This window comes from Ornithorhynchus anatinus, chromosome 2 (assembly GCF_004115215.2).
Source record: "Ornithorhynchus anatinus isolate Pmale09 chromosome 2, mOrnAna1.pri.v4, whole genome shotgun sequence".
NCBI lineage: Eukaryota > Metazoa > Chordata > Mammalia > Monotremata > Ornithorhynchidae > Ornithorhynchus > Ornithorhynchus anatinus.
The window spans coordinates 87750236-87776572 of record NC_041729.1 but is presented as its reverse complement, the minus strand read 5'-3'; the positions used below and the strand labels follow the sequence as shown (position 1 = coordinate 87776572).

General features: G+C 43.8%; 1 long non-coding RNA gene across 1 annotated transcript; it reads right to left on the bottom strand.

The window, feature by feature from the left end:
• Nucleotides 1–249: 249 nt before the first annotated feature.
• LOC114809121 lies at nucleotides 250–24674 on the bottom strand. The gene is made up of 2 exons (XR_003756882.2): nucleotides 24577–24674; nucleotides 250–517 (listed from the first exon to the last, which is right to left on the bottom strand). It is a non-coding gene; the product is annotated as an uncharacterized LOC114809121 (long non-coding RNA).
• Between the last annotated feature and the right edge of the window lie 1663 nt (nucleotides 24675–26337).

Below are 26337 nucleotides of genomic sequence, written 5' to 3'. Positions count from 1 at the left end.
CTCAGCCCCACAACACTTATTTACCTATCTCTAATTCGTTTTATCACCTGTCTCCCCATCTAGACTGCAAGCTCACTGTGGGACGGGAATGTGTCTATAAACTCTGTTGTACTGTAGTCTCCCATGCTCTTAATACAGTGCACGTAACGAGCCCTTAGTAAATACCACTGATTGATCGATTCCTAGATTACATTCAGATTCTACGATCTAGGCGAGTAAGCTCAGTTTAAAGAAATAAGAGATTTCCCCTCAACTGAAATTCTTTTTATTTATTTTTTTTGAGTTTTCAAAAATATCGGCAACTTCATTATCAGACTGTTTTCATTCACCCTGCTGCAACTTTAACAAGCTCTGAGCAGGCTCAGAAGCAGAAGTACCAGGTACAGGTACTGTGGAAGCGTGGGTGTGGAGGGTATTTCCAACCAAGCTGACAGCAGGAAGCAGCAAACGCTGAGCTAGGAAGTCATTGCTCAAGTAATTCACAGGTTAGTTTTCTGTCTCAGCTGCTTCAACTGGTCTGGAAAAGGAAAATATCTAGATTTAGGAGGTCAGGGAGTGGTATTTTCCCAGGAGAGATTATCTAGGTTAATGGATTTAACATTGAACTGAGCATGAGCCTAGCACTCAGCCAGTTTCAGCGGTTCCGTAGCTAAGCAGAGCCTGCTATGGCTTGAGATAGTCAATCAATAAGGGATCCATATCAGCTAACGTGAACGATTTAACAATAGCCCATATTTGACTTCCCCAAATGAATTCTCCGCCACTGGCACCCCCTCCCATTTTCCCCTCATCCCATCCACTTTTGCTCAGCTCCTCTTTCTTCAATGAAATTTTAGTTCCCAGAAGCACTTGTCGGAGGGAAGAGGGAAGCCTGAGTTTGACCATATTCACAGTTAGAAATGAAGTTGGGGGTGATGGTGAGCTGAATTCATTCAGGGAGAAGGATGGGTCAAATTCAGGCAATTTTGATTCAATATCAAAGTATTTTCTCTTCACTGTTTTCAATGCTGGTTGAGTCACCTTCTGTTAGCTAGGAGCAACTGCTCTATTTCCTCTGCTACTCATTTTCTTGACTGCTCAGCAATTCTTTGTATCACTGAACCTCTGCCGAAAATCACAATTGCCTTGATCCTGCCAACGGTGACTCACCTTTCAACCTGAATTCTGTCAAGGGCTTGCTATGTACTCTAGGTAAGCCCTTATATCTCTCTGCTCTGAACACAGTAACCGCTTAACAAATAAGATAGATGGATTCATTGATTTGTAAACTCCTTTACCCAAAGGAATATTGCATGCATTGTTTAATGAATGTAAAATGATTTGAGAGCCTCAGGGGCAAGTCATCTTTCTGTTTTTTATTTCCTCAGCCCTCAACTTATTTTGGATTTTCCCAGACTCTGGGGGGATGAGGTGATTCCCTGGTGAACTAACATAGTTCAAAGTATGGATTTGTCATCCCATTCACACTGGGAAGGCAATCATGGGAACGAGACTGGTCTGGCTTCGTACAGAACAAGTAGCCCCCTGCTCGCCCAGACCCAGATCCAGGCAACAAGAGGGTAGCAAGAAGCAGCAGCCTAGTGTGGCATTGTGGAAAGAGCCTGGGCCTGGAGTCAGAGGACCTGAGTTCTAATCCCAGTTCCGCCACCTGTCTGCTGTGTGACCTTGGGCAAGTCAGTTGACTTCTCTGGGCCTCAGTTACCCCATCTATAAAATGGGGATTAAATCTTACCTCCCTTCTAGTTAGACTGTGAGCCCACACGGGAACAGGGACTGAGTCCAAACTGATTAGCTTGTATCCACCCCAGAACTTAGTAAGCTCTTAACAAGAACCATAAAAAAAAATCATGAATCATCTGTCTCTTTTTCATATATCTTCTACTGGCCCTGCCCAGGAGATGGCTTCTGGGAAGGTATGTTTTTCTTACTCTTGTTTTCCTGGCTAATATGTTGCAGACTGTGAGTTTTATCCATTTAGGTTTTTAACATTTTGTTCCTCACTCCTTCACTATCTACAGGTGTCACTTGCATATGATATCCCTTGGGGTCAGAGTGTTGTGTGATCACTGAGAACAGTGGTTGACCGGAAAAGAGGGTGACGCTTTTAACACATGGATTGGAGGGTTGTGGAGTTGATATCATAGCCCTGGGCAAGGCTTTACTGCTCAATGCAGGTCGGCTAGTGGAAAAGGGTCAGGGATGTACATTCTTGTAAAAATCCATCCTTTAAACAGAAAAGCAGTTGGCAGGAAGTGGTTTTGCAATCAGACAATTGCTGGGATGGGGCCTTCCACAACTGCCCAGAGATGGGAAGTGATGTCTGGTGACATTGCACAGCCTCCTAAAGCAATAGTCATGGTCTTCATATGTCACACCCTGATGGTCCTTGCTGTTTTCCCCCTCCATTTGATCTAGGTGTGCGAATGACAATAAGTGTACATTTGCTTTTGGTCTTAGTTTTTTCCTTCTTCTCACAAAAAAGTGTGAGAAACTCCTCCACCCCAACAAGAGTTTATGAAATGGTTAAGTTCTTGAAATGATATGATGAATGATATATGAAATGAAATGACATGAACTTATGTTCCTCTAGACTGTAAGATCTTTGTAGGTAGGGACTGTGTCTACCAAATCCATTCTGTAGTGATAATAATCATCATAATAATAATTATATTTGTTAAACACTTTTTTACCTTATTTATTTTGTTAATGAGGTGTATATATCCTTGATTCTCTTTATCTTGATGATGTTGTCTTGTTTTGTTTTGTTCTGTTTTGCTCTGCTGTCTGTCTCCCCTGTCTAGACTGTGAGTCAGTCATTGGACAGGGATTGTCTCTCTCTGTTGCGGAATTATACATTCCAAGTGCTTAGTACAGTGCTCTGCACATAATAAGCACTCAATAAATACTATTGAATAAATGAATGATCTTACTCTGTGCCAGGCACTGTATTAAGCACTGGGCAGGATACAAGCAAATCGGGTTGAACACAGTCCCTGTCATTCATTCATTCATTTATTCAATCATATTTATTGAAAACTTACTGTGTACAGACCACTGTACTAAGAGCTTGGAAAGTGCAATTCAGTAACAAATAGAGACTATCCCTGGCCACAGTGGGCTCACAGTCTAGAAGGGAGGAGACAGGCATCAAAACAAGTAAACAGACATCAGTAGCATCAATATAAATAAGTAGAATTATAGATATGTGCGCATCATTAATAAATATAAATAGAATTATAAATATGTACATATATACACAAGTGGGGGGTAAGCAAAGGGAGAAAATCAGGAAGATGGGGAGGGGAGGGGAAGCAGAGGAAAAAGGGGCTTAGTCTGGGAAGGCCTTCTAGAGGAGTTAAGTCTTCAGTATGGCTTTGAAGGGGGGAAGTGTGATTGTTTGCCGGATGTGAGGAGGGAGGAAATTCCAGGACAGAAGTAGGACGTGGGCCAGGGGTCGACGGTGGGACAGGTGAAAACAAGGCACATTGAGAAGGTTAGCACCAAAGGAGCAGAGTGTGTGGTCTGGGATGTAAAAGGAGAGAAGGGAGGCGACATAAGAAGGGGCAAGGTGATAGAGAGCTTTGAATAGCCGATAGTGAGGAGTTTTTTTCTGTCCCACATGGGGCTCACAGTCTCAATCCCCATTTTACAGATAAGGTAACTGAGGCACTGAGAAGTGAAGTGATTTGCCCAAGGTCACACAGCAAACAAGTGGCGGAGCCAGGATTAAAACCCATGACCTTCTGACTCCCAGGCCTGTGCTCTATCCACTAAACCATGCTGCTTTGTATTCTCCTAAATGCTTAGGACAGTGCTTTGCCCACAGTAAATGCTCGGTAAATACCACTGATTGATTGATTAATGAGGATATAGTGATGACTGCTGATAATGAGATTTCAGAGATATTTATTCCATAACCACAGATTATTATAAGTAGTACTAGTAATAGTGGCATGTGCTAAGCCATTGTTAATGTGTCAAACACTGTGCAAAGTGGTGTGAGATATCCAGTTCGATCAGATTGGATAGTCACGGGTTCACATGAGGCTCAGAGTCTAAGGGAAGGAAAAACAGCACTTTACTCTCCATTTTACAGATGAGAAAACTGAGGCACAGAGAAATTAAGTGACTTGCCCAACGTTACACAGCAGGTGAGTGGTAGAGCTGGAATTAGAACTCAGGTCCTCTGATTCCCAGGCCCTTGTTCTTTCCATTAGACACACTGCTAGAGCTCTGCACCCAGAAGCCACCCAGAGCTGGCTTGTGTTTTGAAGATACTACTGTTGATCGATTGTTTCAATGAGTGTGACTATCACTGAGAAGAGAATCTCTAGCATATGTTTACTCTGGACCCATGAAAATATAGTAAGACCCTTTTCTGGCTTCTTGTCAAATGGGATGAGCATTGCTCAGGCACACAGGCTAGTAAATGACAGTGCTCTCTCTCTCCCTCTCTCTCTCTTTCCCCGTCTCTCTCTTTCTCCCTCTCCCTCTCTTCCCCTCTCTCTCAGCGGAAGTTCAGCCTGGAGATGCAGATATTTCCAGGGCTGCTAGTTTAGCATTGTGAGGGGAAGAGGGGAAAAGTTTAGCTAACAACCAGGAGAGTTGGTTTTGCAGTAGTGTTGATGTAGCAGCGCTGATGCTGCATACTCTCTGTGTAATATGTTCATGTTCATACTCTCTGTGTAATATGAAAATACTTTTTTATGACATTTGTAAAGTGCTTACTATGTGTCAGGCACTGTACCAAGTGCTTGGGTAGATTCAAGGTAATCGGTTGGGATATAGTTCCTATCGCACAGGCTCACAGTCCCCATTTTACAGATGAGGTAACTGAGGTCCAGATAAATTAAGTTACTTGCTCAAGGTCACACGTGAGGTGCATGGTAGAGACAGAATTAGAACCCAGGTCTTCTGACTCCCAGACCTGTGCTCTTTCCACTAGGCCACTCAAACAAAATGTCCTAGTGGAAAAAACACAGGACTGGGCTTTAGAAGAACTGCATTCTAATCCCTCCTCCCCCATTTGCCTCTAGTGTGACATGGGGCAAATGATTTCACTTCTCTGAACCTCAGTTCCTTTATCTGCCAAATGGGATTCAATACCTGTACTCCCTCTTAGACTGTGAGCTCAATTTGGGACCTAATCAGTCAATCAATCAATTAATTTTACTATTAATTTACTATTTATTGAGCACTATGTGAAGAGTACACACTTTGGAGAGTACAATATAATAAAGTTGGTAGACACATTCCCTGCCCACAGCAAGCTTACAGTCCTTAAGGGAGCTTACAGACTAGACCTGATTATCTTGTATCTTCCCGAGTACTTAGTACAGTGCCTGGTATATAATAAGTACTTAAAAGATACCACAGTTATTAGTAGGCCTGGGTGGCGGAAAGCTATAAGACATGATTCTTGCCCTTCAGAAGCTTACAGTCAAATGAGGAGGAAAAACTAAATATTAATTTGAGTCAAATTACTAAACTTTTTAGAGGCTTTGCCTTACTTTATTCTCAGTCAGTAGTTGAATTTACAAACAAGCCTGCATATCAAAGTGAATTCGATAATAGTTGTGGTATTTGTTAAATGTTTAGTGTGACAAGCACTACTCTAATCACTGAGGTTGATACAAGTTAATCAAATCCAACACAGTTCCTGTCCCATGTGAAGCTCACAGTCTAAATAGGAGGGAATAGGATTTAATCCCCATTTTCCAGATGAGGAAATAGGTACAGAGAAATTAAGTGACTTGTCTAAAGTTACACAGCAGGTAAATCATGGAGCCGGAAATAGAACCCAGGCCCTCTCACAGGCCCGTGTTCTTTTCTTTAGGCCACATTGCTTCTCACTAGGCCACAGTACTTCTCAAACTGATCAAACCTTTCAAGGAGGACAGCCATCAATTAGTTCCTCCAAAAGAATTACCACTGTCAGGGATAGAATATGGGGCCAGATGAGTGACTGATGAACCCCGAATAGCATTGCTTATATACATATTCATTCATTAATTCATTCAATAGTATTTATTGAGTGCTTACTATGTGCAGAGCATTGTACTAAGCACTTGGAATGTACAAATCGGTAACAGAGACAATCCCTGCCCTTTGATGGGCTTACAGTCTAATCGGGGGAGACGGACAGACAAGAACAATAGCAATAAATAGAATCGAGGGGATGAACATCTCGTTAAAACAATAGCAAATAAATAGAATCAAGGTGATGTACATCTCATTAAAAAAATAATTAGGGTAATGAAAATATATACAGTTGAGCGGACGAGTACAGTGCTGAGGGTAGGGGAAGGGAAAGGGGGAGGAGCAGAGGGAAAGGGGGGAAAAGAGGGCTTAGCTGAGGAGAGGGTAGAGGGGGAGCAGAGAGAGCAGAGGGAAAAGGGGGAGCTAGGTCTGGGAAGGCCTCTTGGAGGAGGTGAGCTCTAAGTAGGGTTTTTAAGGGGGAAGAGAATTAGTTTGGCAGAGGTGAGGAGGGAGTTATTCCAGGATCGCGGGAGGACGTGGCCCAAGGGTCGACGGCGGGATAGGCGAGAACGGGGGACGGTGAGGAGGTGGGTGGCAGAGGAGCGGAGCGTGTGGGGTGGGCAGTAGAAAGAGAGAAGGGAGGAGAGGTAGGAAGGGGCAAAGTGATGGAGAGCCTTGAAGCCTAGAGTGAGAAGTTTTTGTTTCGTAAGAAGTTGAAAGAGCATGGGCTTGGGAGTCAGAGGTCGTGGGTTCTAATTCCGCCTCTGCCACTTGTCAACTGTGTGACTTTGAGCAAGTCACTTAACTTCTCTGGGCCTCAGTTACCTCATCTGTAAAATGGAGGTGAAGCCTGTGAGCCCCGTGTGGGACAACCTGATTACCTTGTATCTACCCCAGCACTTAGACCAGTGCTTAGCAAATAGTAAGCACTTAACAAATTCCATTATCATTATTATTATTACATATAATCAACTGTGTTTGGGTCTAAATGTGCAGGTGGATTACTCGGGACATAGTTCCTGCTCGTGTAACTTTCATCATCATTTTGCAAACTATCAAGGAGCAACATTTCGTATAACATTTCCTCCTTTGGTCACAGTCCATCGATCAGTAGATTTTATTGAGCCCCCACTGGGTGAAGATCATGATCCTATGTATTTGGGGGTAAAGTTAGCACACACTTATTGATTTAATGTTCAAGTCCTTTATGTTTGCCCATGTCTCCATCCTTCTAAGGTTGTGAGCCCCTTGCTAGACAGGGACTGAATCTGATCTGATTATCTTGATTCTTCCCCAGAGTTTAAAATAGTGCTTGACACAAAGTAAGTGTTTAACAAATACCACAGTTATTATTATGATTATTAATTATTATGTCAGAGCATTTTCTTAGACTGTAAAATCTCTAAAGCAATGGGACTGTGTCTGCTAAGCACAGTTTTTTAGCACTGAGCAGTGACCTGCATAGATAACTCGATTTTGATTGTGATGAAAATGGTAGCACAGCAAGCAGAAATGGATGGAATGAATGACAGCTTCATCAGTGAAAGACAATGTAAAAATCATTTTTATGCCATCACCTTAAGTCTTTGAGACCATAACTTCTTCCTAAGGCTTATCATAAAATAATGATAATTATTATGGTATTTAAGTGCTTACTGTTTGCCAAGCACTGTTCTAAGTGCTAGGGGAGATACAAAGTAATCAGGTTGTCCCACATAGAACTCACAGTCTTAATCCCCATTTCACAGATGAGGTAACTGAAGCATAGAGAAGTTAAGTGACTTGTCCAAAGTCACACAGCTGACAACCTCTGACTCCCAAGCCCGTGCATTATGCTTATGCCTGAGCTCTCCCATCTTTCAATGCTGTAGAATCTTGGGCTGAGGGTGCTCACAGTGTATGGCCTGGTTTTCCCATTTGAAAATTGGTTTTCACAGCCACGTAAGAGTCCCAGCTGGCTCACATACCCTAGGCTATTGGGTTTCTTTCAGTGGCAGCATTTTTCCTTCTGATATGAACAGTTCTGATATGTTTGAAACCACCATATTTTTTCAAGGATTTTAATGAGCATAACCAATGGCCAGTCTTCGGGTTGAAGTGCATGGAGTTGAAAACCCAGCAAGGATGGGCATCTGCTCTGAAGAGTTCCCAGTGTAAAGTTTGGGAATAATCCTGTTGTAGTAAAAAGCAGAGTAAAGCAGTGTGGCTCAGTGGAAAAGAGCCCGGGCTTGGGAGTCCGAGGTCATGGGTTCGAATCCCAGCTCTGCCACTTGGCAGCTGTGTGACTTTGGGCAAGTCACTTGACTTCTCTGTGCCTCAGTTACCTCATTTGTAAAATGAGGATTAACTGTGAGCCTCACGTGGGACAACCTGATTACCCTGTATCTACCCAGCGCTTAGAACAGTGCTCTGCACATAGTAAGCGCTTAACAAATACCAACGTTATTATTAAAGTCTGGTGGAGTCCGACTTCTGACCTTCTCTTAGAGGATCAGGCCATAGAGTTTAAATAGCAAACCCAATTATACCCCTGAAGACCAGCTAAAATAGCCTTCACAAAGTGGCCACTTGGTTTCCTGTACTTCCCGCCAGATTGCATTTGTCCCTCTTTTGCTTGTCGCCCCTAATAATAAAAGTAATAATTATGGTATTTAAGTGCCTACTCTGTGCTAAGCACTGAACTGAACCCTGGAGACTGTAAGCTTGTCTCTAGACTGTAGGCTCATTATGGGCAGGGAATGTGTCTGCTATTTCTGTTGTACTGTATTCTCCCAAGCACTTAGTAGAGTACTCTGCACATTGCAAGTTCTCAATAAATGCCATTGTTTGCAGTAGGGGCAATGTAAACTGATACAGTCCCCTGTCCCATCTGAGACTCACAGTCTAAGGGAGATGGAGAATAGGTATTTAACTGTCATTCTCCAGATGAAGAAACTGAAGTACAGAGAAATTGTGTCTTATCCAAGGTCACACAGCAGGCAAGTGACAGAGCACAGGATTAGAACTCAGGCCCCCTGACTCTCAGGCTCATGCTCTTTCTACTAGGCCATGCTCTTTCTCCAATCAATCAGTGGAATTTATTGAGCACTTACTCTGTGCAGAGCACTGTACTAAATGCTTGGGAGAATCTTCCTTAACTATCTTCTGTCTTCTTCCTCCACCCAAGGGCTTGCTATCTTCCTCGGTCCCAAACAAAACTAATTGATTTTAGGCCTTAAAACTCCCACCACTGATGCATTTGCTTACACATGTCTCCTTACTTGCAATTCCCTTGCCCCAGCTTCATCAAATCATGACATTCTCTTCCTCAAAGTGCCCCTAAAGATCTACCATTTACAGTGGGTAGTCCCTGATCTCCTCACCTCTCCTATGACACCACCTCCTCATCACTCATAAATTTGTTTATCTGTTATTGATTTACTCATCTGTGTTCATATCTCATATCCATTGTTTTTACTATGGCATACTGTATATTTCTCTACTTGTCTTCCCCTTGCCTTGAGGATAAAGATAATACTTACCTCATCTGTAAAATGGGGATTAACTGTGAGCCTCACGTGGGACAACCTGATTACCCTGTATCTACCCCAGCGCTTAGAACAGTGCTCTGCACATAGTAAGCTCTTAACAAATACCAACATTATTATTACTTTTGCTGCTTCAATATATTCCCCAATATGCTCTGTACCAGTAGATGATCAGAAAAAACAATTGATTCAGAAAACACAGTTGATAATGATAATTGTGGTATTTGTTAAGTCCTTACTGTGTGCCAAGCCCTGTGTTGGAGTCCATATGAGATAATCAGGTCCCACTGTCTAAGTAATCCCCATTTTGCAGATTAGGGAACTGAGACACAAAGAAGTTAAGTGACTTACCCAAAGTCACACAACAGGTAAGTAGTAGAGCAGGGATAAGAACACAGGCTCTCTGATTCCCAGGTCCATGGTCTTTCCACTAGGTCACACTGCTTCCTTAATGATGATGACTACCTATGGTAAATGCCACAGTTGTCATGCCGTCAGCATGTGTTTATTTTGCCTACCACTTCAGAGGCATCTCCTCTATAAACACCTACCGTATTTGCTTGGTTCTGTAGTAGTTAGTGACTATTAATAATGGTCCTTCATTAAGCACTTGCTTTGTGCCAAGTACTGTTCTAAGGACTGGACTAACTCTAGGGTCAGCCAAATGGATGTGTGGCAAATTCTTCCCTAATGAAACTAAAAGCATTCAATTTGACCTTTCTCAGGCAGCAGAGTTGACTTTGTAAAGGGCACTGCAGCCAGCAGCAATATATACATTTGTAATATAGATTCTGAAATTGTAAGTCATTTTTAAGCCAATCTTTTTTATTACTTTCTGACAAACTCACTATATGACCATAGGCAAGTCAGTTAACTTCTCTATTTCCCCACCTGTAAAATGGGAATAATAATACCTGCCCCTCCCAGTCTCATAAGGAAGTGCTGGACATGAAAGTGTTTTGAACTATCTGGGGAAAAATTGAGCTGGAGAAAACCAAGGTATTAAGTTATGAGCTATGGTGCAGATGCCCTAGACACCCTTCTCTGGCATGATGTGTGGGAGGAGTATGACTCTTCCTTCCCTCACTGCCTGCCTGTGTATGAGATCCACAGAGCTACTCACTTGTTTCCTTACGCTTAGCAAGAATCCCAACAGGATATGCTAGGGGAGGCCTGAAATGGGCTAAGTAGGACCTGGAGTGGCATGGGGAAGGACAAAGAGTAGGATGGAGAAGACCTGAAGTGGGATGGGGGAACACCTGGAGTAGGATGGGGGACGATCTTAAGTGGGATTCGGGAAGACTTGGAGTGGGATGGCTTGGACTTGGAGTAGGATGAGGGAAGATCTGAAGTAGGTCAGAGGAAGACCTGGAATAGGATGGGGGAGAAACTGAAGCAAAGTCTTTGGTTTCCTAAGCTCCCAACAGCTGTACAGAGAAAATTGGTGGATAGTTATCTGAGGAACTTCAGAGGATATGGGAAAGGAGAAAAGATGGGCTCTTGAATCTACCAGGCCCAAAGGAATCCTCATGTTTGTGAAGGATTCTTCTCCTAGGAAGCCAGAAGAGAACAAATAGCGTTGTTTCTAGAACTCAGAGTTGCAGGTGTGGTTGCCTGCTTGCTGATGGTGATCATATTGCTAGAGAAGTAATAATAAAAACTGTGGTATTTGTTAAGGTCTTACTATGTGCCAGGCACTGTACTATGGACAGGGATGGTTACAAGCAAATCAGGTTGGAGAGTCCCTGTCCCATGTGGGGCTCACAATCTCAATCAAGTAGTGTGGCCTACTACTTGATAGAGCACATGCCTGGGAGTCAGAAAGACCTGGGTTCTGATACCAGTTCCACCAGTGTCTGCTGTGTAATCTTGTGCAAGGCACTTCATTTCTCTGTGCCTCAGTTACTTCATTTGTAAAGTGGCGATTAAAATTGTGAGACCCGTATGGGACATTGTGTCCAACCTGATTAGCTTGTATCTACCCTACCACTTAGCACAATGTGGGGCACATAGTAAAAACTTACAAATACCATTTTTTTAAAAAAGGAGGACTTCTTGTGGTACCTACCTGCCTGGATCCTAATGGCAGGCAGCCCTGCAACTTTATTCTCCAATTTCCCCCAGTCTCCCCCGACCCAATACCTAGCTAGCACCCAGCAGGAGAAGAGAAAGCATATTTATGGATAACCTGCAGGGTTGTTGTAGCTTTTGCCATTTCCAGACTTCTGGGGTGGTACATAGTCAGTACCTGTTCAACGGGGACAATCAGAATGAGTTTCTTGTGAGGAATACTAAGCGGCAGGGAAGTTTGTGACTTGCCCAAGGAGATAGAATGAGTCAGCAGGGCAACCAGGATTAGAACTCACTGGCTCACTGTAGTTTTGATCTTAGTCCCCTGAGTTGCACTGTCAACTTCTGCCTCTATCCCTATTTGAAATCCCTTTCCCCAGCCCCCCTCCATAATAATAATGTTGGTATTTGTTAAGCGCTTACTATGTGCAGAGCACTGTTCTAAGCGCTGGGGTAGACACAGGGGAATCAGGTTGTCCCACGTGGGGCTCACAGTCTTAATCCCCATTTTACAGATGAGATAACTGAGGCACAGAGAAGTTAAGTGACTTGCCCACAGTCACACAGCTGCCAAGTGGCAGAGCTGGGATTCGAACCCATGACCTATGACTCCAAAGCCCGTTCTCTTTCCACTGAGCCACGCTGCTTCTCATGTTATGTTATTTGTTAAGAACTTACTATGTGCCAGGCACTGTACCAAGCACTGGGGTAGATACAGGATAATCAGATTGGACAGCCTTAATCCCCATTTGACAGAGGAAACAACTGAGGCACAGAGAAGTTAAGCTAGACCTCTAGACTGTAGATTGTCTCTATTTGTTGCCGATTTGTACTTTCCAAACGCTTAGTACAGTGCTCTGCACACAGTAAGTGCTCAATAAATACGATTGAATGAATGAAGTTACTTGCCCAAGGTCATGCAGCAAAGTGGTGGAGCTGGTATTAGAATTTAGGTCCTCTGTCTCCCAGGCCCGTGCTCTTTTCTCTAATCCATGCTGCTTCACAGCTTAATTTCTGATAGGTTAAATACTATTTCCTCTTTCTTCTGGTCCCTCTTGTTTAATAGAATATTTACCGCTGTCCCCTTAATCACTCCATCCTACAAAGCAGTTCTCCTTGAAAAAGAATAACCCCAACTGGACAAGCCTGTCTTCCTCTGAGAACCTAGACAGGATTCTTTTGTATTCACTGTGCAACTGGGAAGCAAGATATTTCCCTGACAAGGCAAGGAATATTTCCATTTTCCTTCCCCCAGATTCCCATACAGCTTTCTCCTGTTCACACTTATGGTTATTGCTGGGATTGCCAGTGTTGCACTTTAATGCCTATCTTACAAGGGACAAAATCTTGAAATGACTATGGGGCTTTAAAAATATTATCTGTAAGCCTAAAGCCTTCCTGCTTGGTTAGACAGGAGAATTAAGAGTAACTGGGCTTTCTGACCTTGTGACATACTTGCCCACCAGCCCCAGGGCCTGGTGCTGATCCTTTTTTTTGCCTCTTTTTATGAAAAGTACATTCGATTCACCCTGTACTTTCCCATCTGTCAATGCAGCTTTGGGTTCCTTCCTGCATCGTCAGCTGACTGTGAGTCATTCCTTTGCAGATTAACCAGGTCTTCTCAGAATTACAAAAAGGTCTGAACTCACAGCAGGAGAGCTGTGCAGGTCCCACTGCCCTGCATCTTCTCTTTCCTGTTTTATTCATAAACTTTCACTGAGTTGCAGAAATTAGATCTCTGTAGCTGACGTTCATGTATGGGTCAGAGGCAGGAAAGCTAATTTCCCAAATTCCAAAAAGAAAAAAGGAAACTCCTTTCATTCCCTGGGGAAATCAGTGAATGAATAATAATTGTGAAATTTATTAAGTGCTTACTATGTGCCAAGCACTGTACCCTGGGGTAGATATAAAGTAATCATGCTAAGCACTGTACTAAGCCCTGGTGTAGATATAAGATAATCAGGTCCCACATAGGGTTCACAGTTATTGAATCCCCCTTTTTCAGATGGGGGAACTGAAGGACAGAGAAGTGAAGTGATTTGCCCAAGGTTAGCCAGCAGACAGGTGGCGGAGCCAGGAGGGATTAGAACCCAGGTACTCTGACTCCCAGGCTCATGCTCTTCCCCATTAGGCCATGCTGCTTCAGTGAATGAAGCCTTCAACTGGGAAACCCCTTCCCCCCAGACTTTTTCCCTTGAACCACTACCTACATGCTGTTTTCTATAAAACAGAAGGTGTTACTAGCAGCAAGAATCCTGGGATTTATCAATGCAAAAATAGAGATAAAAGAGGGAAGTACTTTGGTTCTCAGAAAAGCAGATCTTGACCCACCCTCAAGGCTATTCTGTACAGGAATCGAGTTATCTCTGTGCCAGTCAACACTTGACAGTTGTCAGAGTTGGAACATTATAGTGTCCCTTCACATTCAAAGATATCACTGACTGTTGAATACTCAGTTGTAATGTGCTATCCCAAGCATTTAATATGACAATAATAGTTGTGGTATTTTTAAATTGCTTATTTTGTGCCAGGCACAGTACTAGGTGCTGGGGTAGGTACAAGTTAATAAGTTGAACCCAGTCCCTGTCCCAAGTGGGGTTCACAGTCTTAATCTTCATTTTACAGATGAGGAAACTGAGGCACAAAGTAGTTAAGTGATTTGCCCAAGGTCGCACGGCAGACGGGTGGAGCCGGGAATAGAACTCAGATCCTCTGATTCTTTCCACTAGGCCATGCTGTTTCTCAAGTACAGTGCTCTGCACTCAGAAAGCACTCAATAAATGCCACTGATTGATTGACTGTGAAGTTCACCTATAAGAGTGTAAGCGTGAGACTGAAAAGCCCAGTGTGGGACTCCTGGCCATACTGTGCACACAAAATGGCTATTCTTTTGGTATTGTCATGTTTGATGTGTGCAGTGGCTGGATCTATTTTTGTTTTAGCCTCTGATCTCTGGTTTTTGGTAGAAACCAAAGTAAGCTTATATGAAGGTTTCAGTCAAAAAGAGTTGCACCTTTCATGACTTACTCCTTTCATGGTGTAGCAGTACACCATGTTGGCCCAGCCTCAGGAACTGACCCCCAGTTTTAGCTGGGATACAGCGTTTTAAAAATATCATTATTATTATTATCATTATTATTATGGTATTTGTTAAGCATTTACTATGCACCACACACTGTACTAAGCACTAGGGTTTATACAGTACAATCAGATTGGACATGATTCCTGTCTCATATGCAGCTCCCAGTCTAAGATGAAATAACTGACAGAGAAGTTAAGTGACTTGACCAAGGTCACCCAGCAGACAAGAGGCAGTGTCTGGATTAGAACCCAATTCTCTTGACTCCCAGACCCATGCTCTTTCCACTAGACAATGCTGCTTCCTGGACACATGGTTTTTTCAAGGTCCTTAAAACGTTTCCTTTGTCCTCCTTGTTTGAGATTCCCAATTTCAGCTCTCCATACAATGGTTGTTGTCTTTTATTCTCCTATCTTTGAAGCTAGGAGACTGACTTCCTTTTTGAGTTTCACTGTTTGTGAAACTATGCAACAAAGTGGGTCACATATATTGGAGACTTCTTTCATTGTTTTTTTACAGTATTATTTTCACACTTCCGAGAGAGCTAGTGAAGAGAAAAAGAACTGGAGAACTAAAGGGAATCGGTTGGAATCTCTGTTTCAAGTCTTCTGCACTGACAAACTCCCTATTTATGGATAAAACAAATAGCATGCTTATAACAATAATAATAATAATAATCTTGGTATTTGTTAAGCGCTTACTATGTGCAGAGCACTGTTCTAAGCGCTGGGGGATACAAGGTGTTCAGGTTGTCCCACGTGGGGCTCACAATCAATCCCCATTTTACAGATGAGGTAACTGAGGCACAGGGAAGTTAAATGACTTGCCCAAAGTCACACAGCTGGCAAGTGGCAGAGCTGGGATTCGAACCCATGACCTCTGACTCCCAAGCCCAGGCTCTTTCCACCGAGCCATGCTGCTTCATAATGTTGGTATTAGTTAAGCGCTTACTATGTGCCGAGCACTGTTCTAAGCGCTGGGGGAGACACCGGGAAATCAGGTTGTCCCATGTGGGGCTCACAGTTTTAATCCCCATTTTACAGATGAGGTCACTGAGGCGCCGAGAAGTGAAGTGACTTGCCCACAGTCACACAGCTCACAAGTGGCCGAACCTGGATTCAAACCCATGACCTCTGACTCCAAAGCACGGGCTCTTGCCACTGAGCCACAGCTTCCTCATCTATAAAATGGGCATGAAGGTTAATAATATTACCCAGAGCAATCGATAAAAAGATAGAACCACAAAAATACCTTCTTCAGTGGCTGTACACAGATGTTAGATATAATAATAATAATTATGGTATTTGTTAACTGCTTACTATGTGCCAAGCACTGTACTAAGTGCTGGGGAAGATACAAGCAGATTGGGTTGAGCACAGTTCGTGTTCCACATGGGGCTCACAGTCTCAATCCCCATTTTACAGATGAGTTAACTGAGGCCAAGAGGAAGTGAAGTGACTTGCCCAAAGTCACACAGCAGGCAAGTGGTGGAGCTGGGATTAGAACCCAGGACCTTCTGACTCCCAGGCCTGTGCTCTATCTACTATGCTTGATACATTTTTAAAAATAGTACACAAGAATCTAGGCTACAGTTGCATTGCTATTGTTGATCTAAAAACCTGGATTATCGTTGGCAAGAAGAGAAACAATCTCCTTTAGAGCTCACAAATAAGGTGATGAAGTGTCAAAAGGATTTGGAAGCACAAATGTTGGCATCATGAGAGTTAAAATATGGCTAGTTCTGAATTTGTGATCCCCAAATCCTCTTTGGAGGGCCTGGGTTTTAACTTGCCCGCTTGTTCCTGGTTATGGCCCATCTGGTTTTGAGGAAGGGTGAGGCCACTGACTTCACATGAACTTTGCAGCAGATGAACAAAATCTCAGGGAACTCCCGCTGACAGCTTCCACCTACATTCAGTTTAATAGTGTCTGTTTTAGCGGTACAGGTAGAGCCAGTGCAAGATACCTAAAATGTGGATTCTGCATTTTCTCTCAAAACAAAACTTTCCACCTCCCCTCCCAAGCCCTGTCCTCCCCGACATCCTCCCTGCCTCACAAACCCATAGCCTTGGTATTATCCTCCACTCATCTCTCTCATTCAACCTACTTATTTCAGTCTATCACCAAATCCTGCCAGTTCTACCTTCACAACATCTCTAGAATCTGCCCCTTCCTCACCCTCTTAACTGCTACTCTGCTGATCCAATTGTATCCTGCCTTAACTATTGCATCAGCCTCTTCATTGACCTCCCTGCCTCCTGCCTCTGCCCCTTCTCCAGGATATACATCACTCTACTGCCCAGATCGTTTTTCTCAAAAAACATTCAGGCCATAACTCCCCACTCCTCAAATATCTTCAGTGATTGTCCTTCCGTCTCTGTATCAAACAGAAATTTCTAAGAATCCACTTCTCGTCTTCCTACTTCACCTCACCGATCTCCTACAACTCAGTCTGCACACTTTGCTCCTCTGTTTCCAACCTACTCGCTGTACCTCGATCTCGTCTGTCTCTCCGCCTCTTCCTCATTCACATCCTCCCGTTGGCCTGGATCTCCTTCCCCCTTCTTATCCAACAGACCACTACTCTTCCCACCTTCAAAGCCCTACTAAAATTGCATCTCCTCCAAGAGGCCTTCCCTGACTCACCCTTCATTTCCCCTATTTTCTGTATCGCCTAAGCACTTTGATCTGAGCCCCTTAAGCACTTGATATTCACCTCGGCCCCACACCACTTCTGTACCTATCCTTAGACTCTGCCATTCCCCTAACTGTAATCTGTAATCTGAAAGAATGTCTGCTCTCCTTCCAGACTGCAAGCTATTTGTGAACAGGGATTGCCTCTACCAATTCTGTTGTATTGTACTCTCCCAAGAGTAGAATGATCTGCACACAGTAGGTGCTCAGAAAATACCTTTGATTGATTCTCACCCAGGCCTGCAATTACTCTTCAAATGCTCTTCAAATATCTAACCTTTGCCCTTCAGCCCTCCTTCTCCCACAGAAGAGAAAGGAAGTATGGCAACACTGTCATATCACCTTGAGGAGAGAAAAAATTGCATTTTTCCTTCCTTTTCCCCCCAAAAGACTGACAGACAAGGGTGGGGAAGGAGGTGTTGACAGTGTGAATGGGAAGAGGAGGCCCATTAAATGATTCTGACTAAACTGTTGACAAGAGGGAGGAGTACTCTGTGCCCTCCTACATGCTAATAAATTGAACTGTGGTTGGGGAATTTGATAGAGAACTTAGAGTAGTTCCTAATTTTTCTGAATTAAATTAGAGAGGCCCGTGGTTAGGGGAGAGGAAGGGAAAGTTTGTGCACTGGCTATTTAGTAAGCAGTTTAATAAGACTGAGCTCGCTTCGTCCATTAGTATTTTGAATGCTATCTAAACTCACATACACTGATTATATATATATGCATTAAGAGAGAGAAAAAGAGACAGAAAGAGAGAGAAACAAAAATAGAGAAACAGAGAGAGAAAGTACACCCTGAGTAGTCCTTTGTAGTCAGCCATCAGCACCACTGAGTGTAAAGTTTATCCATGAAGAGAAAACACACACACACACATACACATACACACACACACACACACACACACACACACACACACACACCCCAATCTTTTTTTTTTGTACTTTGTTAGGTGCTGACTAGTTTACCAAATGTCAAACTCTGTACTAAGTTGTTGTTGTCTTAGGCTGTCGAGTCGTGTCCAACCCGTAGCGACGCCATAGACACATCTCTCCCAGAACGCTCCACTTCCATCTGCATTCGTTCTGGTAATGTATCCGTAGAGTTTTCTTGGTAAAAATACAAAAGTGGTTTATCATTGCCACCTTCCGCGCAAGTAAACGAGTCTCTGCTCTTGACTCTCTCCCATGCCGCTGCTGCCCAGTACAGGTGAGTTTTGACTGGTAGCAGATTGCCTGCCACTCACTAGCCTCTTTCCAAGCTAGGAGTGGAGTGGGTGTGTCTCTGTTTTACTCTCCCTCCTGTAGTCGTGATTGGTAGAGTACAGGGAACTCTCTAGGTGCCACCCTGAGAGGGGACTTGTCTCCACCCCAGCGCTTAGTACAGTGCCTGGCACATAATAATAATAATAATAATGTTGGTATTTGTTAAGCGCTTACTATGTGCAGAGCACTGTTCTAAGCGCTGGGGTAGACACGGGAATCAGGTTGTCCCACGTGGGACTCACAGTCTTAATCCCCATTTTACAGATGAGGGAACTGAGGCACAGAGAAGTGAAGTGACTTGCCCAAGGTCACACAGCAGACAAGTGGCAGAGCTGGGATTTGAACTCATGACCTCTGACTCCAAAGTCCGGGCTCTTTCCACTGAGCCACGCTGCTTCTCCATAGCAAGAACTTAATAAATACCATTTTTTTTAACTAGAGTAGATGTAAGCTAATCATGTTGGACACAGTCCATTTCCCATGTGGGGCTCACAGTCTCAATCCCCATTTTACAGGTGAGGTAACAGACACAGAGAGGTTAAGTGACTTGCCTAAGGCCACACAGCAGACAAGTGGCGGAACTGGGATTAGAACCCAGGTCCTCTCTAGTTTGACATCTAAGCCCCACATAAACCTATGAGGCTGAATTTCCATACATTTCAAAACAAGAGGAAAACAAGCTCTTTAATAACGAGAAAAGATGGGATAAGAGTTCCTGGCCTGATTCACAACCTTTGCAACTTTTTTATAGTATGTGCTAGGTGCTTACTATATGTCAGGCACTGTACTAAGTGCTGGTGTAGATACAAGTTAATCAGGTTGGTCACAGTTCATGCCCCACATGGGACTCACTGTCTTAATCCCTATCTCACATATGAGCTAACTGAGGCACAGAGAAGCTAAGTGATTTGCCCAAGGTCAAACAGCACAAAAGTGGCTGAACTGAGATTAGAACCCAGGTCCTCTGACTCCCAGTGCTTTACCCACTAGGCCACGCTGCTTTGGATTGGCTTCTAAAAATGAATCGAAACAAAACCTCTTTAAGATTTGGTTGCTAGAACTATCCATTGTTTCCATTCAGGGAGATCCTCCCGTAACACTTAACAGAGACATTACCAGCTTACAATATCTTGGTTGCCTTAGAACTCCTGGCACGTTCTGGGGAAACATGACAGTCATTACTCTCCAGCTGCCTAGCAGTTCCCAAGAGGGGAAATGAATAATAACTTCTCCAATTGAAACTTTGTGGGGAATTTCAGGAAGACGACGTTGCAATTGCTCGTCCAAATGTGGATAAAATCCCCACATTTCTATGGAAACGCTCTTCCTCAGCAAGAAGTTGGGACGATGCCACTGTTAAATATGAGATAGATGTCCCTCCTGTGACTTCCCCGCGAAGCAGGGCTGAGGCTGAAGTTCAGTGCTTGACTCAGAGGGTGGCATGTGGCATGGCTAGAGTCACGGCATCCTCTTCAACAGCACCCCGGGCTTTCCTCAGAGGTTTCCCGGCCAAGGAGAGAACAGGTTCGGCCACGTTGCTCTTGTGAAATCTCCCAAGGACAACCCCAGGGATTATGGCTAAAAGGTTACGGGCTGGGTAAGGGCTATCCCCAGCAATGAGCTCTGCATTTAGGTCACAAGTGTGAGTCTCATTTAAATTCCAAGAATACTTTCGGTTCGAGGAGGCACAGTGGAAGCCCCACCTCCTTCGTCTATTTGTCCTCTCCAATCCCAGAGAACTAAAGCACCACCATCAGGCCCAAGTCTGTCCAGCTCTCGTTGGTAATCCAGCCGCTGTCCATTTTCAGACCACCACTGGGCCTTCCGGGCTGTGGCCTGATCTCGTCTTAACAGAGAAGGAGTCCTCCAAAAATGTCATTCACATAGGCACCCACCCAAACAGATACACACACAGCATCTTCATACAGTCCCAAAGGCAGTCACACAGGTAGGTACACACCCACACACTCTCTTACTCACTTACTGATGGGCTCAGCCTGGAGTTGAGTCAGGTAATTGTAACTACTGAGCACTTACTGTGTGCAGAGCACTCTACTAAGTGCTTGGGAAAGTACAATAATATAACAGTATAATCGACACATTCCCTGCCCACAACGAGTTTACAGTCTAGAGGAGGGAAACAGCATTGAATCCCTAATTTTGCAGTGGAGGAAACTGAGGTACAGAATAGTTATGGGATTTGCCCAAGGTCACACTCAGCAATCAAATGGTGGAACCAGGATTAGAACCCAGGTCCTCTAGCTCCCGGGCCCCAGCTTTATCTACTAGGCCACACTTATTGAGCTCTGTTTGCAGAACACTGCACTAAGCAGTTGGGAGAGTACAAATTTAACAGAGCTGGTAGACATGTGCCTTGCCCACAAAGAGCTTATAGTCTATAGGTGGAGACAGACCTTAAAGTAAATTACAGGTATGTTCATAATTACGGGGGGGCCGAGGGTAGGGTGAATAAGGCTCTTAGAATGGTGTTTGACAGATAATAAGCCCTTAACAAATACACTTTTTTTTAAAAAAAAAAGGGAAAGAACAAGGCAGAAGGGAGAGCGAGTAAGGGAAATGAGGGCTAAGTTGGGGAAGACCTCTTGGAGATGTGTCCCACCCAGTATGAGATGAATGGTCTTGGACAAGGTCAGTGGTCAAGGACAAAGCCACATAGCTCACTGTAAGGAAGTAAAAAGCCACTAACACCTTGATAATGTTCAGAACATGTTTGGGTGCTGATCTAGTATAGCCCAGCCTGTACCCTTTGCTTCTCTAGCACAAACCTTCTCACTATACCTCAATCTCACCCATCTCACCGCTGATCCCTTATTGCCCACTTCCTCCCCCTGGCCTGAAACCCCCTCCCCTTTGATATATGACAGTCCACCGCTTTCCCCATCTTCAATGTCCTCCTAAAATCACATCTCTTCCAAGAGGCCTTCTCTGACTATGCTTTCATTTCATGTACTCACTCTCCTTCTTAATTATTATTATGGTATTTGTTAGGCGCTTACTATGTGCCAAACACTGTTCTAAGTGCTAGGGTGGATACAAGGTAATCAAGTTGTTCATTCATTCATTCAATTGTATTTATTAAGCACTTACTGTGTGCAGAGCACTGTATTAAGTGCTTGAAAACTACAATTCAGCAATAAAGAGAGACAATCCCTACCCACAACAGGCTTACAGTCTAGAAGGGAACTATGTGTCCCACGTGGGGCTCACAGTCTTAATCCCCATTTTACAGATGAGGTAATTGAGGCCCAGAGAAGTGAAGTGATTTGCCCAAGGTCACACAGCAGTAAAATGGCAGAGATGGGATTAGAACCCACATCCTCTGACTCCCAAGCCTGTGCTCTTTCCACTAAGCCATGCTGCTTCTCAAAGCATTTCTGTGTCACCTATGTACTTGGATCCATTCCCTTTAGGCAACCTGATACCCACCCCATAACACTAGCATATATATCCTTAGACCCTATCATTTCTACTTTCAGTAATTTATTTTATGTCCATCTCCCCTTCTAGATTGTAAACTCCTGGTGGGCAGGGGTCATGTCTACCGACTCGATTACAGTGTACTCTCCTAAACATTTAGTACAGTATTCTGCACACAGTAAGCACTCAAAAAAATACCATCGATTGAATGAGTGGTTGACTGGATGAAGCTTCTAACACTACATGCCTCTCCCCTCTCCAGCTTTTGTGCTCTAGCCTTCATCATTTCCCCCGACTAGAATTCCTTTCCTCTCCACACCTGACAGGTTACAGCTCTCCCGACATTCAATGTCATCCTAATAAAAATAATAATAGTAATAGTGGTATTAGTTAAGCACTTACCGTGTGCCAGGCACTGTACTAAATGCTGGGGTGGATACAAGCAAATCGGGTTGGACATAATCCCTGTCTTTACATGGGGTTAACAGTCTCAATCCCCATTTTGCAGATGAGGTAACTGAGGTACAGAGAAGTGAAGTGACTTGTCCAAGGTCACACAGCAGACAACTGGAAGGAGAGATTAGAACCCATGACCTTCTGACTTCCAGGCCCATGCTCTATCCACTGCACCATGCTGCTTCTCCTAAATATCCAAAAAGCCTTTCCCAAGTTGTACAGGCTCACCAGCAATCACCATTCATTTATTCAATAGTATTTATTGAGTGCTTACTATGTGCAGCACACTATACTGAGAGCTTGGAATGTACAATTCGGCAACAGATAGAGACAATCCCTGCCTAATGACAGGAGTTTTTAGGCACTTATTTATACCTAACCTAGGCACTTTTGCAGATATGTTATTCAGTTGTACATTCAATTACTTCCTTTGATTACTCTATTTGTAAGTATTTTTTTGTCATTCTCCTCCATTAGAGTTCAGGCCACTTGTTGGCAGGGAATGTTCACTTCTCCACTTTGTGCTTCCCAAAAGCTTAGTAACAACAAATATAATCATTACCACTACTACAGATATCAGTTAACAGAGAGCCCTGTCAGGAAGGAAGCTGGGGAAAAGTGGCCAGAAATATAGAGTGAAAACCAGAATCCCCTTAATGGGAGCTTACTTTTGTGGGAGAGGAAGTGAAGCTCTTCTTTCTGGGAGCCACTGTGGCCTTCTGATGAAATTTGTACTCTGGAAACTACGAAGAATGTGAGTCTGACAAAGGGATCTTGTACATAATGAGGTATGTCCAAGGACGATCTCATTGGCAGTTTTGGCCAATGGCAAATCCTACTCTAAAGAAGATAGTGCTACTCTGAGCCTCATTTCCTCCCTCCCTCCCTTTTCCCTGGAAGCTCTAGGGCCTGAGCCTCCAACCCTCAGCAGCAGGGCAGGAGTAGTGATAATAATAACACCTTGGATTTGAATAACGCTTGTATTTTTCCTAAGTGCTTTCACATCAATTATCTCATTCTATCCTCACCACATCCCTACATGGTAGGGAGAGGCAGGTATTATTATCCCCGTTTTATAGATGAGACCCAGAGAGGCTAGGTGACTTGCCCAAGGTCAGACAGCAGGCCTGGGCAGAGATGAAACTGGAATCCAGATTTCCACACACCCAGACCTGTGCACTCTCCTCTAGGCCACACACAACTTCCCAGTAGGGAAAAGAAGGTGAGACCCAGCCCACCCATTTCTAAATAATGAAAAGCCTGGCCACATGAGGGATATAAGCAACAACAGCAGCAGCGCTCAACCTCTTCCAGGTTGAGAACTAGTCTTTTAGATTGTGAATCTGTTGTTGGGCAGGGATTGTCTCCATCTGTTGCCAAATTGTACATTCCAAGCGCTTAGTACAGTGCTCTGCACACAGTAAGTGCTCAATAAATACAATTGAATGGATGAATGAACTTTAAGAAGCCTCAGACAGGACTGGACTCTGTATTTGTTACTGGTCCCTTTTATCCCTGCTCTTGCTGAACTTCAAACTTCATCTTCTGTGTTTTTGATATTATTTCATCTTTCCTACTCTGTCTTTTGCAAACCCTTCCCCCACTTATATTTAGATTGTGAATCCCTGGAGGGCCAGGGAGTGTGTCACATTCAGTGTGGGCAGAGAAAGTGTCTACCAATTCTATCATGTTGTACTCTCCCAAGTGCTTAGCCCAGTGCTCTGCCCATAGTAAGCACTCAATAAATATGATTAATGGATTAGCTTTCACCTGCACATTTCTCCCCCAGTGCTAAGTTCAGGGCTGTGCATGCAGTAAGCCCTTAATAAGAGTAATTATGGTATTTTTTAAGTGCTTACTATGTGCCAGGCACTGTACCAAGTGCTGGAAGGGAAAGAAGGGGAGAAAGAGAGGAAGAGGGAAAGAATTATTACTCTCTCTATTTACAATTATTACTGTTACCAGTACTATTACTGCTCCAACTATTATAACTCTTCAGATTAGCATTAGTGTGCTAACTATAAGATAAATCTGGTAATGTAACCAAATTCTGCTCAAATTAGGTCAGTACCTGCTTCTGGTGTGTGTGTTCAGTTGGGTTTCTTCACTTCCATCTTGCTGAGTTTACAAAACCTGTGGCAGCTGCTGAGCAGCCTCTTCCTTTCCCAGGGCTCTCTGTTGACAAGACCAAAAAAAAATTAGGGATGCCTATACTATTTAAATGACTTGGACATGGAGAAAAGCAGTTTAGGGGTGCATATTTGGGCGTGTCTATTTTGGCAGTGGATTTCCAGCATTCCCAGAGAAATAACCGTTGGTTAGGGCACACTTTTTCTTGATGCCAGAGGGGCATGGTGGATCCGGGGCCTCTTCCACAATGCCCAGCAACTTCAGAGGAGTCACTGGGGGCCCAGTTAGAATTAGAACCCCACCAGACCTCCTGGAATTGTTAGGGAAGCCCAAGAGGTCATGAGAACCTTTCCACCAAGGTAGCAGCTGGCTTAGCCCTGGATCAGAATTCCTGACGGGATTCTGAAATGTGGCAAGAAGGTAGTGGACCCTGCAGCTAAAGGAAAGTGGTGTGCCCTAGTAGAAGGAGCACGGGCCTGGGAGTCAGAGGACCTGGGTCCTAATCCTGGCTCTGCTGCTTTTCTGCTGCATGTCCTTGAGCAAGTCACTTCACTTGTCTGTGTCTCAATCCCTTCTTCTGCAAAATGGAAATTTAATTCCTGTTCTCCCTCCTACTTAGACTGGAAGCCCTGGGTGGGATCTGGTCATCTTATATCTACCTCAGCACTTGGTACAGTCCTTGGCACAGAGTAGTGCTAAACAAATATCATTATCATTATTATTATTATTATTACTAAAGTGGGTATCACATGGCAATTAGGGGTGACTCATGGACTCTGCATCCTTAAGAGTAGCCCCCAGTTTGGGGGTAACAGAGCTGGAAACCTGCTTCCTTTCCTCTTCCCCATACTCCCCAGAAGCCCTACAGCACTGGTAGCAAGCTGCATTGCAAAGTAATGCCCAAGATATGGGGCGAACACAGTATCAGCCTCTTCAGGGATCAATTTTCAAAACTCTGGCATGGAGGGATCGAAGTTTGTTAAAGAAGAAAACCCTCATTGAGCAGAGAGATGTCTCTGCTCCCACCCACCTTTACTGGGTGTGTGGCTAGTGGCTTCCTGTAAGGGAAACATTTTGTCGACTCTCGCCTTTGTTAGTTAAGCCTGGCATTCCCCTCTTTATACAAGTGTAGCTGTTGTGTAAAAGAAGGAAGCATCACCATAGTGATCTCTGTCTCCATCCCACAAACATGGCCACAGATAGCTTGGTATAACCACGGCCCTTTACCACTTCCACTGGTCATCCATTTCTTGGATATGTTGCTCCAAGTGAACTGTTATCAAGTTAACCAACTAAAGCTGCATGTGAGATATATTAGGATGGTCAGAATCATTAAGTCAATCCAGTAATTAGATTTACAATCATTTGACTTGTAAAATTTGCATTGGCCCTTTGCACACTCACCATTGCCCCTGACTTTTTGTTCTAGCTGCGACTTCATTTTCTACCTCTTACCCTAGAGTGACCCAGGGAGATAGAGCCAGAAAGTCAAGGAGCCATTGGTTCGTCAATCAATCAATGGTCTATATTGAGCATTTCCTGAGTGCAGAGCACTGTACTAAGCACTTGGATCTTACTCTGCCTGTCTCTCTCTTTCCCAATCCCTCATCACTAGGATTTGGTAAAGAATGATCCTTCCTGGTGTTTCCAGGAGAAGTAGAAGAAGACAATAATAGAGGGGGAAGCTCCAGCTTTGGACTTA